Source organism: Chiloscyllium plagiosum, unplaced genomic scaffold (assembly GCF_037043375.1).
Source record: "Chiloscyllium plagiosum isolate Xiang-an unplaced genomic scaffold, Cpla_swu_hap1 HiC_scaffold_22, whole genome shotgun sequence".
In the NCBI taxonomy this organism is placed as follows: domain Eukaryota; kingdom Metazoa; phylum Chordata; class Chondrichthyes; order Orectolobiformes; family Hemiscylliidae; genus Chiloscyllium; species Chiloscyllium plagiosum.
The window spans coordinates 15,269,134-15,286,211 of NW_028270160.1; positions in this window are offsets into that span (position 1 = coordinate 15,269,134).

A 17,078-nucleotide genomic window follows, 5' to 3' on the forward strand; every position below is an offset into this window, starting at 1 on the left:
CCAAAACTGAAGAACAGTCTTTGGACTCAAAACGTCAACTCTGCTCGTCTCACCACAAATGCTGCCAGATATCTAGGTTTCTCCAGCATTTCTGTTTCTATTTCCAACATCTGCAGTATTTTGCTTTTATTTAATATGTTATGTTATTGCATAGATTACAAACCAGACAGGCAGTGTATCTTTAAGAAAGCTAGACAACATTGTTCTGGTTTTCCAAGTGCCTTGTTACCACTTCCTTTAATAAACGTTTTTAGGGTAGTTAACAATAAACAAGTAGATGACGTAGGATTTTTAACAGATAGAAGAGACACTACAAAATTGTTGCACAGAATAACAGCTCATGGTTTGGAGAGTAACTGGACTGTAAGTTGATTTGATCACGCAAATATTGGGGCCAAGGGAAGAAGCCAATGCAGGAGTGATAATGTAACCCTCCTTTCCTAGCCTCGTTCTTGGATGTGCTATTATATCCTCAGGACAAACAACATCCCCAGTTCCTGAAACACATCCCCAAATTATTTCACTACTGACTAATATTTGGGCATGTTCAAATCGAGAACCACAAGAGCCAGAGCTGATAGACAGCAGTCAATTAAGTTGCACAGTCAGGCAGATGAACAAATAAAAATGTGGAAAGTGAGTACTTCAGATGCTGGCTATCAGAGTCGAGAGTGTGGTGCTGAAAAAGCACAGCCAGTCAGGCTGCATTCGAGGAGCAGGAGAATCGCCGTTTCGAGCAAAAGCCTTTCATCAGGAGTGGGCTCAGTGAGAGGTTTTAACTTCTTCAGAGATTGCACTCCGTGGCCCACCCTGTGCATGCTTCAATACCAATGTCCCACCACCATCTCCTCATCTGTCCTACTATGCCCTTATATAGTTTTCTTTGATAATGCACCTATGAACTTCCTGCTATTCCTATCTCCCTCATCACTTTATATAGACTAATTTTAAGAGAATTTACAGAGTTCACTTAAACTGCAATTGTGGTCATAAGTTCCACATTCTCACCACTGTCTGGTTAGAGAGGTTAACCCAAACCTCTTATGAGATTTATTAGTGGAGAAAGTGAGGACTGCAGATGCTGGAGATCAGAGCTGAAAATGTGTTGCTGGAAAAGCGCAGCAGGTCAGGCAGCATCCAAGGAACAGGAGAATCGACATTTCGGGCATAAGCTCTTCTTCAGGAATCAGAAGCTGAAGAAGGGCTTATGCCCGAAACGTCGATTCTCCTGTTCCTTGGATGCTGCCTGACCTGTTGCGCTTTTCCAGCAACACATTTTCAGCTGATATTTATTAGTGAGTATCTTGTATTGATGACACCTACTTTTGGACTTACTCAAAAATGGAAACATCTTCACTATGTATAGCCTTCTTTTGTGCTATTATCATTATGTATCCTTTCAGAAACTTAAAGTTTTCTAACAGGTCGCCTATCAGCCTTCACTGTAGTAGACAAGAGCCCCAACCTTCTCAGCCTTTCCTAGAGTAATCCCTCCTCAGTTCTAACATCATTATTGATCATTTTTTAGCCTCCACCTGGTGTTATTGTAAGTGTTGTGTGAGATAATGGTTCTGAAAGAATTAATGTTGGAGACTGTATTAAGTTCCATTCAATTTGATTATGTCATCAGTGTTGGGTGGAGATTCAGGGAGTCTAGCCTGAAATCATAATAGGGACAGATGTGTCATGTCTGGCTCCTCTGAGCCTTAGTAATTATGCCCAACTAGGCAGTATAACTTGTTCCTATTGCCATCATGCAATGAATTACATCTACTCTTTAAGTTCCTCTTCTTCTTATGACTCACTAGTGGTTCACCCTCTATTACTGTTAACAAAACCAAGTCCTTACATCCAATATAGAAAGAAGAATTAGTACAGCATTTCACCCCAAACATTAGCTAGTAGTGATTGGCTCTGCAAGACAAAGAGCATGGTGACCAGTGGTGAGATTATTGCGTAAATACTTAAAGGAAACAAAAACAAACAAAATCCATTCAATCCAGGAAAAAAGTTTTAGAATGCAAGTGAGTTTGCCACTTTAAGCACATTACTGCTTTCAGAACATCCAGACAGTTAGTTTACAACTGCAAGTGCTTGGACGAGGAATGATATCTGTGTGTATATCTATCTATCTATCCATATATATGAAATGTATTGTATATATATAATGTATAAGGAGAAAGTGAGGACTGCAGATGCTAGAGATCAGAGTTGAGCACAGCAGGTCAGGCTGCACTCAAGGAGCAGGAGAGTTGACATTTTGGACGAAAGCCCTTCCTCGGGAATGGTTAACGAATAGCAGGACAAATACAGTCTAAAGCCCTCAGCTCACAGCCGGTAAGAGATGCAAGAAAGGGTGTGGGTGAGCAAGTGATTGAATAAAAAAGTCTCTCTTGAGATGAAGAATCTGCAGGGACAGTCCTGATTCAGGTTTCTGCAGCTAGGGAAATGACTGTCTATAATTAAAGCTAGAAGGCCTTACAGGGAAGTGTGAAAATAATAAATTAGCTGTGAAAAAGACCAGCTTAAGAAGGATACATATTAAAATGGAGCATTTACCATTCACAGTGAGTATTACCGCCATCATGAGTAGACACTGCAGGGCATAGCTACAGTATCAAAGTCAAGGGCCACAAAATTAATACTGAAGCTGCAGCACTGGCAACATCATAAGCAGATTTAAGGCAACAAAAAAGAAATTGAGAACGTTTGGAACTAGAGTCTAACAGAAGCAAGTGAAAGAACTTTATAGAACATAGAACATAGAACATTACAGCGCAGTACAGACCCTTCGGCCCTCGATGTTGCACCGACCTGTCATACCAATCTGAAGCCCATCTAACCTACACTATTCCATGTATGTCCAAATGCTTGTCCAATGATGACTTAAATGTACTTAAAGTTGGCAAATTTACTATCATTGCAGGCAAAGCATTCCATACCCTTACTACTCTCTGAGTAAAGAAACTACCTCTGACATCTGTCCTATATCTATCACTCCTCAATTTAAAGCTATGCCCCCTCATGCTCGCCGTCACCATTCTTGGAAAAAGGCTCTCCCTCTCCACCCTATCTAACCCTCTGATTATCTTATATGTCTGTATTAAGTCACCTCTCAACCTTCTTCTATCTAACGAAAACAACCTCAAGTCCCTCAGCCTTTCCTCATAAGACCTTCCCTCCATACCTGGCAACACCCTAGTAAATCTCCTCTGCACCCTTTCCAAAGCTTCCACATCCTTCTTATAATGCGGTGACCAGAACTGTACACAATACTCCAAGTGCAGCCGCACTAGAGTTTTGTACAGCTGTAGCATAACCTCATGGTTCAGGAACTCGATCCCTCTATTAATAAAAGCTAAAACACTGCATGCCTTCTTAACAACCCTGTCAACCTGGGTACTTTGAGATGGTGATAAGATCATGAGGTACCTGATTTAAACTGCAGATTTTGGGAAGGATTGTTACAGCTGCAGCCACAGAAGTTTATTTCAAAAATAGCACAGGACAACAACAGTCACTTTATAGGGTCAGCACTCTAGTGATACCCATGACATGCCAACACAAATAGTGGGCAGTTGTGAAAAGTCAGTCTCAGTACTGTAGCATAGCACTGAACAGAGATAGCAACCAGTTATGACAGAAGAATGCTACATCTGTAGAATTGTACATCACTTCCAGAATATGTGCAGAGGTAAGACACAGTTTCAGAGCAACAAAAATCCAAATTCTTATGCATACAAAGATGTTGATGCATTCTAACTGCCACCACTACCTAAATACTCGACGAATTACGATGCAATTTGACAAGATTTAGGATGCATAGGATGGGGAAGGAAACTGCAGAGGATGGACACAATAGAAATGTGGAGCTTATTCAAAGAACAGCTACTGTGTGTCCTTGATAAGTATGTATCTGTCAGGCAGGAAGGAAGTTGTCGGAGCCGTAGTTTATTAAGGAAGTTCGATCTCTTGTCAAGAGGAAAAAGAAGGCTTATGTTAGGATGAGATGTCAAGATTCAGTTAGGGCATTTGAGAGTTACAAGGTAGCCAGTAAAGACCTAAAGAAAGAGCTAAGATGAGTGAGGAGGGGACATGTGATGTTGTTGGTGAATAGGATCAGGGAAAATCCTAAAGCTTTCTATCTGTATATAAGGGATAAAAGAATGACTAGAGTAAGATTAGGGCCAATCAAGTACAGTAGTGGAAGTTGTGCATGGAGTCAGAGGAGATAGGGAAAATGTTAAATGAATATTCACACTGGAAAAAGACAATGTTGTCGAGGAGAATATTGAGAAACAGGCTACTAGACTAGATGGGAGTGACGTTCACAAGGAGAAGGTGTTAGCAGTTCTGAAAAGTGTAAAAATAGATAAATCCTCTGGGCCAGGTGGGATTTATCCTGCGATTCTCTGGGAAGCTAGGGATGAGTGCCAAGCCTTTGGCTTTGATCTTTATGTCGTTATTGTCTACAGGAATAGTACCAGAAGACTTGAGGATAGCACATGTTTTTCCCTTGTTCAAGAAGGAGAGTAGAGACAGCCCTGGTAATTATAGACCAGTGAGCCTTACTTCAGTTGTGGGTAAAGTGTTGGAAAAGGTTATAAGAGATTGGATTTATAATCATCTCGATAGGAATAAGTTGATTGGGGATAGTCAACAAGGTTTTGTGAAGGGTAGGTCATGCCTCAAAAACCTTATTGAGTTCTTTGAGAATGTGACCAAACAGTGGGTGAGGGTAAAGCAGTTGATGTGGTGTATATGGATTTCAGTAAGGTGTTTGATAAGGTTCCCCATGGTAGGCTACTGTACAAAATGTGGAGGCATGGGATTGAGGGTGATTTAACGGTTTGGATCAGAAATTGACTAGCTGAAAGAAAACAGAGGGTGGTGGTTGATGGGAAATGTGCATCCTGGAGTTCAGTTACTAGTGGTGTATCACAAGGATCTGTTTTGGGTCCACTGCTGTTTGTCATTTTTATAAATGACCTGGATAAGGGCGCAGAAGGATGGGTTAGTAAATGTGCGGATGACACTAAGGTCGGTAGAGTTGGAGATAGTGCAAAGGATGTTGTTGGTTACAGAAGGACATAGATAAGCTGCAGAGCTGGGCTGAGAGGTGAGGTTTAATGCAGAAAAGTGTGAGGTGATTCATTTTAGAAGGAGTAACAAGAATGCAGAGTACAGGGCGATTGGTAAGATTCGTGGTAGTGTAAGTGAGCAGAGAGATCTTAGTGTCCATGTACATAGATCCTTCAAAGTTGCCACCCAGGTTGATAGGGCTGTTAAGAAGGCAGACAGTGTGTTTGCATTGTATTGGTAGAGGGATTGAGTTTCGAAACAATGAGGTCACGCTGCAGCTGTACAAAGCTCTGATACGGCCACACTTGGAATATTGCATGCAGTTCTGGTCACCACATTATTGGAAGGATGTGGAAGCTTTGGAAAGGGTTCAGAGGAGATTTAATGGGATGTTGTGTGGTATGGAGGGAAGGTCATACAAGGAAAGGTTGAGGGACTTGAAGCTATTTTTGTTAGAGAGAAGAAGGTTGAGAGGTGACTTCTCTGAGACATATAAGATAATCTTAGGGTGGACAGTGAGTGCCTTTTTCCTTGGATAATAATGGCTAGCACAAGGGGGGCATAGCCTCAAATTGAGGTGTGATAGATATAGGACAGATGTCGGAGGTAGTTTCTTTACTTAGGGAGTAGTAGGGACGTGGAATGCACAGCCTGCAAAAGTAGTGGACTCACTAACTTTAAGGGCATTTAAATGGTCATTGGGTCAGCATATGCCCGAGAATGGAATACTTTAAGTTAAATGGGCTTTAGATTGGTTCCACAGGTTGGCTCAACATTAAGGGCCGAAGGGCCTGTATTGCGCTGTAATGTTCCATGTTCTATGAATCTCTCGATGATTCATCTGAATCAAGATTGACACAGATGGATTCTGTCAATCATCATCGTATTAATTTTAAACTTGATACAGGGACGAGTGTCACTATCTGATGGGATCAAATACCATGGCTGTAAAACAGAAGCTACGAGCTACAGACATGAAGCTACTAAGATGAAGAAGGCTTAACTTTCATTGTTAAAGATGTGTTACATTTAAATGTAACATAAAGGTTGTGAGATAGCAGAGAATGCAAAAATAATGAATAACCAGGAAACTTGAGTGAGAAAATGTGCTTTACCATCAACATTACTCAAAAGATCAAATAACTGCAAAAGCCCAACAGTAAAGGTTCATTTGAGATGGGATAACCTATATTTTTCACAACATTAGACAAATTCATTATTCAAATCAATAAAGAAGGAGCTTAAGCTGTAATGTCTCTAAAAATCCAGGAAGATTCCACGTCCATTAATAAATCAAATTCAGAAGCTATTTGAAAAAAGTTTCCAAAATGAGCATCACTTCCCTGGTGAGCAAACGAACCGAGTAGTATTTGGGGATGATTACTTTGCCCAGTTCCAATGGGTCCATCAGAAGATGTACTAACCTAGTAGCTAGTTCAGCGTGGTGGTAGTGACTGAAATCGACCTTTTGTATACAGTCAACAAGAGTTTAGCCAAATTCTTTTAAAGTAGAACTTAAAGTAGAATTGGGGGTTTTGGTAGGTCCTATTACAGGAACAATCAAGAACTGCTTCCCATATTTACAACACTCTTTTGAAGATTTTGATTCAATAGACTGCCATTCGAGATTACCTCAGCCTGGAAAATTTTTCAGTAGATCATTTCTAATATGTTACAAGGTTTAGAAGGTGTCGTAAACCATATGGATGACATATTGATGCATGGGAGCATAGTCGAGGATGAAGCCAGAAGGCCCATGCTGTTTTCAAATGCCGTTAGAATAAAAGATGTAATGTACAATGCCATATCAGTTCATAATTTAAGGGGTTATTGAAAAATGTTCTTTCATTTATTGACAGTTGCTATTCTTAAGAAGTAAAACTCCATCCTGTGAACATTAATCGATTTTGTCCATCTGAATTCATTTTATAGATGGCTTCAGAACAACTTCTCATGTCATGATGATAAGTGAACTATTGGATGTCTGGGGCTTATATTTTCCATCATATAGCCATTAGCTTCTGGATTTGTCACTGGCCTTGAATAAATGGAATGGCCAAACTGGATCAGTTTTTGCCTCATACTCGTGATTCTTTTAGTCCTAAGAACTAGATCCAACTTCTTGAAAACATTCGATGTTTTGGCCTCAACCGCTTTCTGTGACAGAGAATTCCACAGACTCACCACTCTCAGTGTTGAGAAGAAGAAATTTCACCTCATGTCAGTCCTAAATGGTCTACCCCCCCCCCCCCCCCCCCCCCCCCGCCCCCCCCATCCTGAGACTGTTAACCTTGGTTCTGGACCCTCTTGTTGGGAACATGTATCCTGCATTTACCCTGTAAAGTCCTGTTAGAATTTTGGAGGTTTCTATTAGCTCCCTAATTCTTCCAAACTCCAGTGAATATAATTCTAAACAATCCAGTCTCTCTTCATATACCAGATGTCATATATTTAAGCATTGTTCTTGTTGAAATAGTCCCGGTGACATCAACAAGTCTCAGAGATGGTTGATATAGGGGTCCAGTATAGCTGACTTTATTTGGTCTCACTCCAGATAGTCAATAACACCTGTTGATACAGCCATTTTCAAAGATCAGTACACCCACGCGTACAAACAGGATTTTCCACCAGGACTGGATTCCTAAACCTATTTCTCAGCAAATTTAAAAAAAAACTCAGATTTCCTCTCACTCTGCCAACTTGCTGGAAGTTTCTGTCTGAGTGGTAAGTAATATTTGAACCATGCAAATACTAGGCAATGACCATCCCCAACAAGAGACAATCTAACCACTGTCCCCTGACTATCATTGAAATCCTCACTGTCAATATCCTAGCGGTTACCATTGACTAAAACACAAGTGGCTACAAGACCAGGTCAGAGCCTCAGAATACTGTGACAAATAACTCACCTCCTGACTTCCCAAAGTCTCTCCACCATCTACGAGGGGCACGTCAGGAGGTTAGTGGAATACTCCCCACTTTCCTTGATGGGTGCAGCTTCGACAACACACAAGGAGCTTGACTCCATCCAGGAGCCATCAAGCAGCCCACTTGATTGGCATTACATCCATAAGACTCCACTCCCTCCATCACCAACATTCAGTAGCAGCAGTGTGTACTATCTACAAGATGCACTGCAGAAATTCACCAAAGATCCTTAGACAACATATTCTAAACCTATGACCACTTCTATCTAGAAGGACAAGGGCAGCAGTTATATGTGAACAAAATCCCCTGCAACATCCCGTCCAAGCCACTCACCGTCCTGACTTGGAGATATATTGCTGTAATTTCTTTGCTGTTGGGTCAAAATCCTGGAATTACCTTTCTAAGGGCATTGAGGCTCTGCCAGACATGAACTGCGGCAATTCAAAAAGGCAACTCACCACCATCTTCTCAAGGCCCTAAGGGATGGGCAATAAATGCTGGTCAGTCAGCAATATCCACATCCATGAAAGAATATTTTATTTTTTTAAATCCATAATCCAAATCTCATTACCAGACTGTGATGTCTATGTAGGACTGCACACTCATGGAAATCAAAGTAGCCAAGTGATCAGGGTTTATTGTAGATTTAATTTGTACACAAACTTTCATAAATTGCTACTTGAGGATGCTATGACAATCTAATCCCTGAAAGGGCTGCTTTGAAACTGGAGGCTGGTTAGCAGAGATGGCTGGACAGCTGGTTTGTAATATAGTGTAACACTAATAGCATAGATTTAATTCTTGTGTTGTCTAAGGTACCACTTTTTCAACCTCCCCTTACCTAAGACAAAGTGACCTTCAGGTTAAATTCACTGCTAGTCATCTCCCACTAATAAATACATGGATTATGGTGACTTAGCCATTACCTGACTAAATTTACGGCCACCACACTTTCACACAGTGTTTTATATTGCTGCAAATTATTCTCTTCTGAAGACATTTACAAGAGTTCTGGAGAGTTCAGGACAGAAAGCAAACCTGGACCTGGCTAAAATTCGCAGACCAGGTGCCTGCACTACAAGAAAGAGAAGCTGGAATCAATGCATTTTTTTGTTTGCAAAACAAGTACAAAATTGGAGCTAGGCACTTAGGAAATGAAAGCTGAACGCCAAAACCAGCAAGACCATTTGTGATGGATCTCGATATGAAAGACGGACATTACACAGCATCACCAGCAGTGGGAGCCCTGGAGACACTTGATGGAAACATGAAGCATTTTTAGTTATTACTGGATGGCCATCAGCTTCACATTGGAAACTGTTGCAGCACTACCTTATGGCCATTATGATGAATTGTCAACCAAAGTATCATCGCTTCCTGCAGTCTTTTGAACAGTAACAATTTACCTTTTTATCGTGCCTTTGATGAAACAAACCATCACAAGAACATTATAAACAAAATCTGCCACCGAGTCACTGTATTGTTAGGCTGAAGGCACCTCATGAATTCATTAAATTCTCATCAAAATAAATACAAGAGGACATTTGTGTTTTGATTTACCACAAATTTGTTAGCTTGATCTCATTTGGATATGTGCAAACCAATGAGCGACTCTACCAGCTTAAACTACTTTAGACATATTTAACAACTGAATCTCACTGCTGTCTGCCCATCTGGGACTCCTAGCACAGCCCCAGTCTCACAAAACCCAAACCAAGAGAGGTCCCTTGCCCCAGTCCTGCGAGTCACAGTCTGACAGTGAAATGTCCCCAGTATTGATACTATTTTGAATCTGATGTTAAGTGCCATGTTACAATTCTGAGTATTGTCCAAGCATTCCTCTGCGCGTGGTGGTCACTAACTGTGGTGACTGGATTATTTGGAGCCCAACTTTCCCTGAGGCACCAAATGCTAAAACCTTTCAAGAGCTGACAGATTTAGTTAAGGGCTATTATAACCCCAAGCCTCCTCTAATTCTGAGAGGCTATCATTTTCATTCGGCTTTTCGAGAAGCAGGGGAATCTATATTGGGATTTTTGACGATGTTCAGACGACTGGCAAAGGCACGTAATTTTGGGTTAATCCTGATTGAGATGCTGAGAGACTGTTTGGTGTGTGGGATTAATGACGTAACAATGCAGAAGCACCTACGAGCTGAAGTCCACCAGGACTTCAAACAGACACTACAACTGGCCTTGTCATTAGAAACTGCAGCCAGTAAAGCATGTGAGGTACAGGGCATCCCAATGGAAGTGGACACCCTCACCTGTCCCACTGAGATTGGAGAACACCACTTGAGTGAAGGCAATCACATGGCGTCATGCAGGACAAATACTGAACAGAGGGACTCTAGGTCAGACCACGGCAAAACCCCAAAACAAGGCCAAGGCTCAGCCAAATGGCTAAAATATTCTTCAGGATCTGGGTTGGCAAACCATTGTAGTTTCTGCCAGTATGTAGACTCGAGACAGCAAAGGGGTCCCAAGAGGCCTGACTTGGTTAAGAGAGTTCACAGGCCAGTATCCAGGAGAGTACACACTCTGGAAAGATCAACTACATGTGGTCTACAACATTAAAGTTGCTTAGCAACGTCCAAATCAGAACTTATCAATGCTAATTGTAATTATAGATACATTCTATTTTGTTCAAAAAGCACACAATCTGCAGACAGTCAGTCCATGTAACATTTTGTAAATTCCTACTTTGGAAATAGAGCCAGTCTAACTGAAGATTGGGATACAGACAGACTCGAACCTCATACCTTTACTGCATTGTCTGAGCTGAGATGTCATTTTTGTTATAAAACCTTATATTATCTCGAGAATGTGACTTGAAAGAAGTTCTGGGATTTATTTACTAATGAACCAAAATCTGCAACCCATTCTAAAAGATGAAAGATTTACAGCACTGAGTGGCACGGTGGCTCAGTGGTTAACACCTGCTGCCTCACAGCGCCAGGGACCTGGGTTTGATTCCAGCCTCGGGCGACTCTCTGTGTGGAGTCTACACGTTCTCCTTGTGTCTGCGTGGGTTTCCTTCATGTGCTCTACCTTCCTCCCACAATCCAAAGATAGTCAGGTGAACTGGCCATGCTAAGTTGCCCATGTTGTTAGGTACATTAATCAGTGGTAAATATAGGGTAGGAGAATGGGTCTGGGTGGGTTACTCTTCGGAGGGTGGGCGTGGACTTGTTGGGCCAAATGGCCTGTTTCCATACTGGTCATTTGTCACTTGTCAATCTGGGTTTGTTCAACATATCATATCAGGACACTGTGATCTTTCGCTATAAATTCTGTGTCCTATGATCCTACCCCACTAGTTACCTGATGAAGGAGCAGCACTCCAAAGCTAGTACTTGCAAATAAACCTGTTGGACCATAACCTGGTGTTGTGTGATTTTTAACTTTGTCCACCACAGTCGAACACCAGCACCTCCACATCATTGACCAGGAAGCAATTCTGCAAGGCCTGCCCAGTGCCATTTGCCTAATAGGTGAAAGTAGAGGCAGAAATCAGGAGGCTGGAAAGTGAAGGAATCATCAAACCAGCCCAGTTTGCAGGACGGGCAGCACCGGTTGTATTGATTGTGAAGCCTTTGTGGGGGGGTTTAAGCAAACAGTCAACCGCTTCTCGCAGCTGGATAAATACTAATCCCGTCCCACAGAGGACTTATACGCAAAGCTGTTCTTCACGAAGCCGGACATAAGTCATGTGTACATGCAATTGCGACTAGATGAAGAGACTCAAAAGTATGCTGCAATCAATAACCATAGGATTTATGTCAATCCAAGACTGCCATTTGGGATATTATCAGCCTGCGCCCTTTTCCAGTAGATGACTGAGAACATTTTACAAGGTCTACCCCAGTGCAATTTATCTTGATGACATGCTAATAACCAGGAAGACCAATGAAGAGCATTTGGAGAACTTGGACATAGTGCTCAAATGTCTCTCCTAGGCAGGTATACACCTTAGTAGAGAAAAATGTGTGTTCCAGGCTGCCCAAGTGACTAATTGAGTTACAGAGTTGACAAGACCAAGTTACACCTGTTGGAAGATAAAGTGAGGGTGATCAAAGGTGCTCCGGCTCCCACATCTCTACCAAAGCTTCGGTCTTTCCTTGGGGTGGTGAAGCATTATGGAAAATTCATACATAACCTGGCCTCCACCTTGGTACCCTTCCATCTGCTATTGAGAAAGGTTTAGCCTTGGAAATGGTCACATAGCCAAGACCTAGTCTTTAGGGAAGTGAAAAAGCACCTAACATGTTGGCCCATTACAATCCCTGATCCATGATCCATCCCTGTACGGTAGTGTCGGTGACTGGTGGGCTAACAGAGAGGAACCCCACCACCCGCCACCCAATAGTGTATGATTCCTGGATGCCCAAATAGAGAAAGAAGGTTTGGCAGTCCACTTTGGTGTGAGAAAGTTCCACCAATACCTTTACAGGTATAAATTTGTAATAGTAACAAACCACAAATCTCTGTTAGGGCTACTTAAAGAAGGCAAGGGTGTGCCACCCACAGCTTCAGGTCGAATTCAGCAGTGGGTCTTTGTTCTCGGTGAATGCAATTACAAGTTGGAACACAGTTCAGGAGGCCAAGTGGTAAATGCCTTGAGCTGCCTCACACTGGCAGAATTGCACTTGTCATGGCTTCCCTGGAAGAGCTAAAAATCTGCAGATGATGAACTCTAAAGTAGACAAACAGGAAGCTTGAAGAACACAGGAAACCAGGCAGCATTAGAAGGTGAAGAAGTCAACGTTTCGGGTGTAACCCTTCTTCAGGACTGGGGGTGGGGGTAAGGAGAGCTGCAGATAAACAAGGGCGTTGTGGGAGAGGGTGGGGGAGGGCTGGTGAGGTAGGGATAGGTGAACCCAGGTAATGGGTCCGACCTGGTTGGTTGATGGGAGGGACGAATCCAGTTAGTGGCTGGAAGGGAGGGTCAATCTGAGGAATGGCAGGGAGGAGGAAGGGGCTGGAAAGGGAGTCATGGGTTGGGAAGGGAGGTTATTTGAAATTGGAGAACTCATTGTTGAGTCCTTCAGGCTGTAGACTGCCCAGGCAGAAGACGAGGTGTTGTTCCTGCAAGTTGCAGTCTGATTCGCTGTGGCAATGGGGGAGACTGAGGATGGTAATGGAAAAAGGGAGTGGGAAAGGGAATTAAAATGGGCAGTGACTGAGAGTTCAGGTCAGCCCCTGTGGGCCCGGCTGAGATGCTTGGCGAAACATGCCCTGAATGGTCACTGATGTGGAGAAGACAACATTGGGAGCGCCGGATACAGTAAACAAGGTTGGAGGAGAGGCAGGTGAACCTCTGTCTCACCTGGAAGGACTGTGTTGGGGCCCTGGATGGAGGTGAATGGGCTGTGTACGGGCAGGTCTTCCATCTTTTTTAGTTGCGGGGGGGTTCGGGGGGTTAAGTGGGGAGAGTGACACAAACCAAGCACTGTCCTTGCAGAAGACAGAGAAGGGTGGGGAGGGAAGATGTTCTTGATGGTGGGGTCTAATTGGAGTTCACGGAAGTGCTTAAGGATGATATGGAGGATGCAGAGGCTAGTGGGGTGAGAGGTGAGGACAAGGGGGACTCTGTCTTTATTGCATTTAGAGGGGGTGGGGTTTACAGCAGTGGAGCAGGTAATGGAGGAGGTGTGCTGGAGTGAAGAGTCCATAATGGTTTAAACTTTCTGGATACTGTTCCAATCATTGTTGACAAAATCTGACTGTGGACACAAAAAGGTCCTGTCCTGGCCAAACTAAAATAGCTGATGGTAATAGGAGAAACAGAAGGGCCATCACAATCAGAATTTAAACCTTTCTGGACTCACTGAGGCCAGACCACCATAGAGGACAGTATATTATTATGGGGAGCAACACCAGATAGGGGCTGAACTCCACCAGGTCATCCAGGGGTTTCCAAAACAAATATGTTGGCAAGAAGTTATATCTAGTGGCCAGGATTGGGTGCTGACATAGTTGGTGGGGCAATGCCAAAATGCCAACAAGGACAAAAATTACCATCAGCAACAACACCCCTGACATTCATGGGAATGGCCAGATAAGCTTTAGACTTGCTTACGCATTGACTATGAAGGTCTTTTCATGGGCTCAATGTTCTTGATCATTATGGATGCCAATTCAAAGTAGTTGGATGTGCATAGAGTTCATTCAGCAAACTCAGGGATGATGACTGAAAAGCTGTGAGCATCATTTGCAACATATGGTCACCCAGAAGTATTGGTCACGGACAACAGGACGTCATTTAGCAGCAGAATATTCAAGTTTTCCACATGTTCAGACAGCTCCACACCATCATCCATCATCCAATGGTCTGGCAGAAAGTACACTCCAAATGTTGAAAGCAGGCTTAAAGAAACAGCCTACAGCATCACTCGATATTGAACTGCACCGGTTCTGTTTGCTAATGGGAGGAAGACTTGTACCAGGTTAAACCTGGTGAAGAGCTCATGCTCAAAACGTCGACTCTCCTGCTCCTCAGATGCTGCCTGACCGGCTGTGCTTTTCTAGAAGCACACTTTTTGATGGATGACACTGTTCTAGAACAAATTACAAGACCAAGGACACCACATGACACATCCTCAGAACACCATCCCCTGACGAAAATGATACACTTCCATCACTGCCATCGACAGCAGTTTTGACATCCAATGGACCCCCAAACACTTGCAGTGACTCAGTAGGAGACTCTCTTAACAGATTGGAATGAGTCATTACCGACTAACAACACGGATATGTCACACCTTCCTGATAGGCTAGACATGACATAACTCCCCGATAACCTCCGATAACCTCCCTGACAGATTGGCAGACCGCACATCCCTGATTCACTATAATGCACACCCCAGGTGACATACCTGCCCCATGAAAATGTGACACTACAAAAAGGCTAGTACGGACCATAGAAGAACAGACAAACTCAGACTGTCAAATGGTAATTCCGGGCGTCACCACTAGAGGGAGCGACCAGGCAGAAATATTGGAACCGGGAGGATTTAATATGGCCACACCCCCACAGACAGGATTCACAACACACTGATGACTGTTTGGGTGCTGATTTGACATATGCACTCATTCACTAAGCCAGGTGATGAAACAGCTCCTGACAGCCACCCAAGGCAAGGTGCAACTGTTTACAATGGTCCAAACACGCCTGCACCTCACACACCTTCCAGCTCTTATTTCTGTGCATGCTGGTGGGATTAACCGGATTACACTTCTTCGCTTGCCCACTCACTTTTGTTTAGATTTAGATTAGATTAGATTCCCTACATGTGGAAACAGGCTCTTTGGCCCAACAAGTTCACACCGACCCTCTGAAGAGTAACTCACCCAGACCCATTTCCCTCTGATTGGTCTCTTGAGATCGCCTTTCACTTTTACTTATTTTTAAATTGTTAGTCGTGCTGACTGCCTCGTCTTAGTCCTCCAGGCAAGGCATCTTCATCTTCACTTGCCTTTAACGCATGACCACCTCATTTCAGTCTTTCCTGACCACACCATGGTCACATTGCTTCAACCACTGTAACCCCTACCATTAGAAACCGAGGTTGGAGCCTACCAGGCAGGTAAACCCAACTCAACATTCCATATGGGGTTCCTATGCTTATTTTATTTATTTGTTTTGAAAAAAATGTCAGGGAGGGTTAGGGCTTATGCATCATAGGTATTTCATTAGTTCAAAACTATTCAGCGATTAAACGAGGATAACAACAGAAATGACCTTGATCCCTCTCCAGGACAACCATGACCGCGCCAAACGTAATCAAGATGTACCTCAGCAGGAATCGTAACCATCGTCGGGAACAACACCCACAAGCCACCAAACAGACCAGGATACATGTGTGGAGGCCTCACTCAAACTTACGGTCTCTCCGAGCTCATTGAAACATTGTAAATATTTGACTAGCCATAGTGAATCTTATTTACCATTGGGCATAAAATGTTCTGTAATGTTTGTTCAACTTTTTTTTAACTATGAATTGTTCTTTTGTGATTTTTCCATTTCTCATTATAATTTTTTTTGTATTCAGCTATTTCTCCCATGTATAAAATATTCCCCAGTTTTATAACGTTTGTACAATTTTCAAGTTTTTTTCTTGTGCTTTGATTATGTTAGTTTTGGAACGAATTTTGTTTTTGCATTTGTTGATTTTTTTTTTGTTGTTCTAGTGCAGTTTATAACATTTGTGTCTTTTCTTTCCATTTTTCATTTTGTATTTGCTCATTTCTCCCTATTTATTTAGTTTATTTATTTTTAAATTGTTAGTTGTGCTGACTGCCTTGTCTTAGTCCTCCACGCAAGGCATCTTCATCTTCACCAGCCTTTTACTCATGGGTTGTCATGACCACCTCATTTCAGCTTTTCTGACAACACCATGGTGACGTTGCTTCAACCACCATAACCCTTACCAATAGAAACCGAGGTTGGAGTCTACCATGCTGCTAAACGCAACTCAACATTCCATATGGGTTCCCGTTCCTATGCTTATTTCTCATGTGCTACCTGTAACAATATAGTGGTTGAAGTATATACAGAACAACCTCGTTTATCCGAACATCAATTATCCAAATTTCAGATTATCCAAACAAGAGCTGAAGGTCCCTTTTTATAAAAAGGCTCTCCAATACTAATTGCCCCTGAGGACAAAAGTTTGTGACTGTAAACACACAAGAACAACATATGTGCAAGCCCGAGCTGTGTGCTGTAACAGCAAGATTCACTCTCAAAATTAACTCACTCCATTTTGCAAACCCAACAACGTTTTTCGTCAGCTCATTCTCCAGACAGTTAAGTCAAAAAATGCGCTCGCACTTTTCGTTTCCCTTGCTTTTTTTTCCATTATCCCATGACGACTTTTTTCCCAAACAAAAAATAGTTCAATATCTTTCAGCTGACAAGAAAATTTAATGTAACATTTTTTTGATGGGGAAGACAAATCAAATTGTGTTAGCACACATGAAAATAAACAGGAGGAAAACTTGACAGGAGGAAACACGATAAAACACTTCCCTCCTAAATAAAAATTGATGAGAGGACGGAAACTG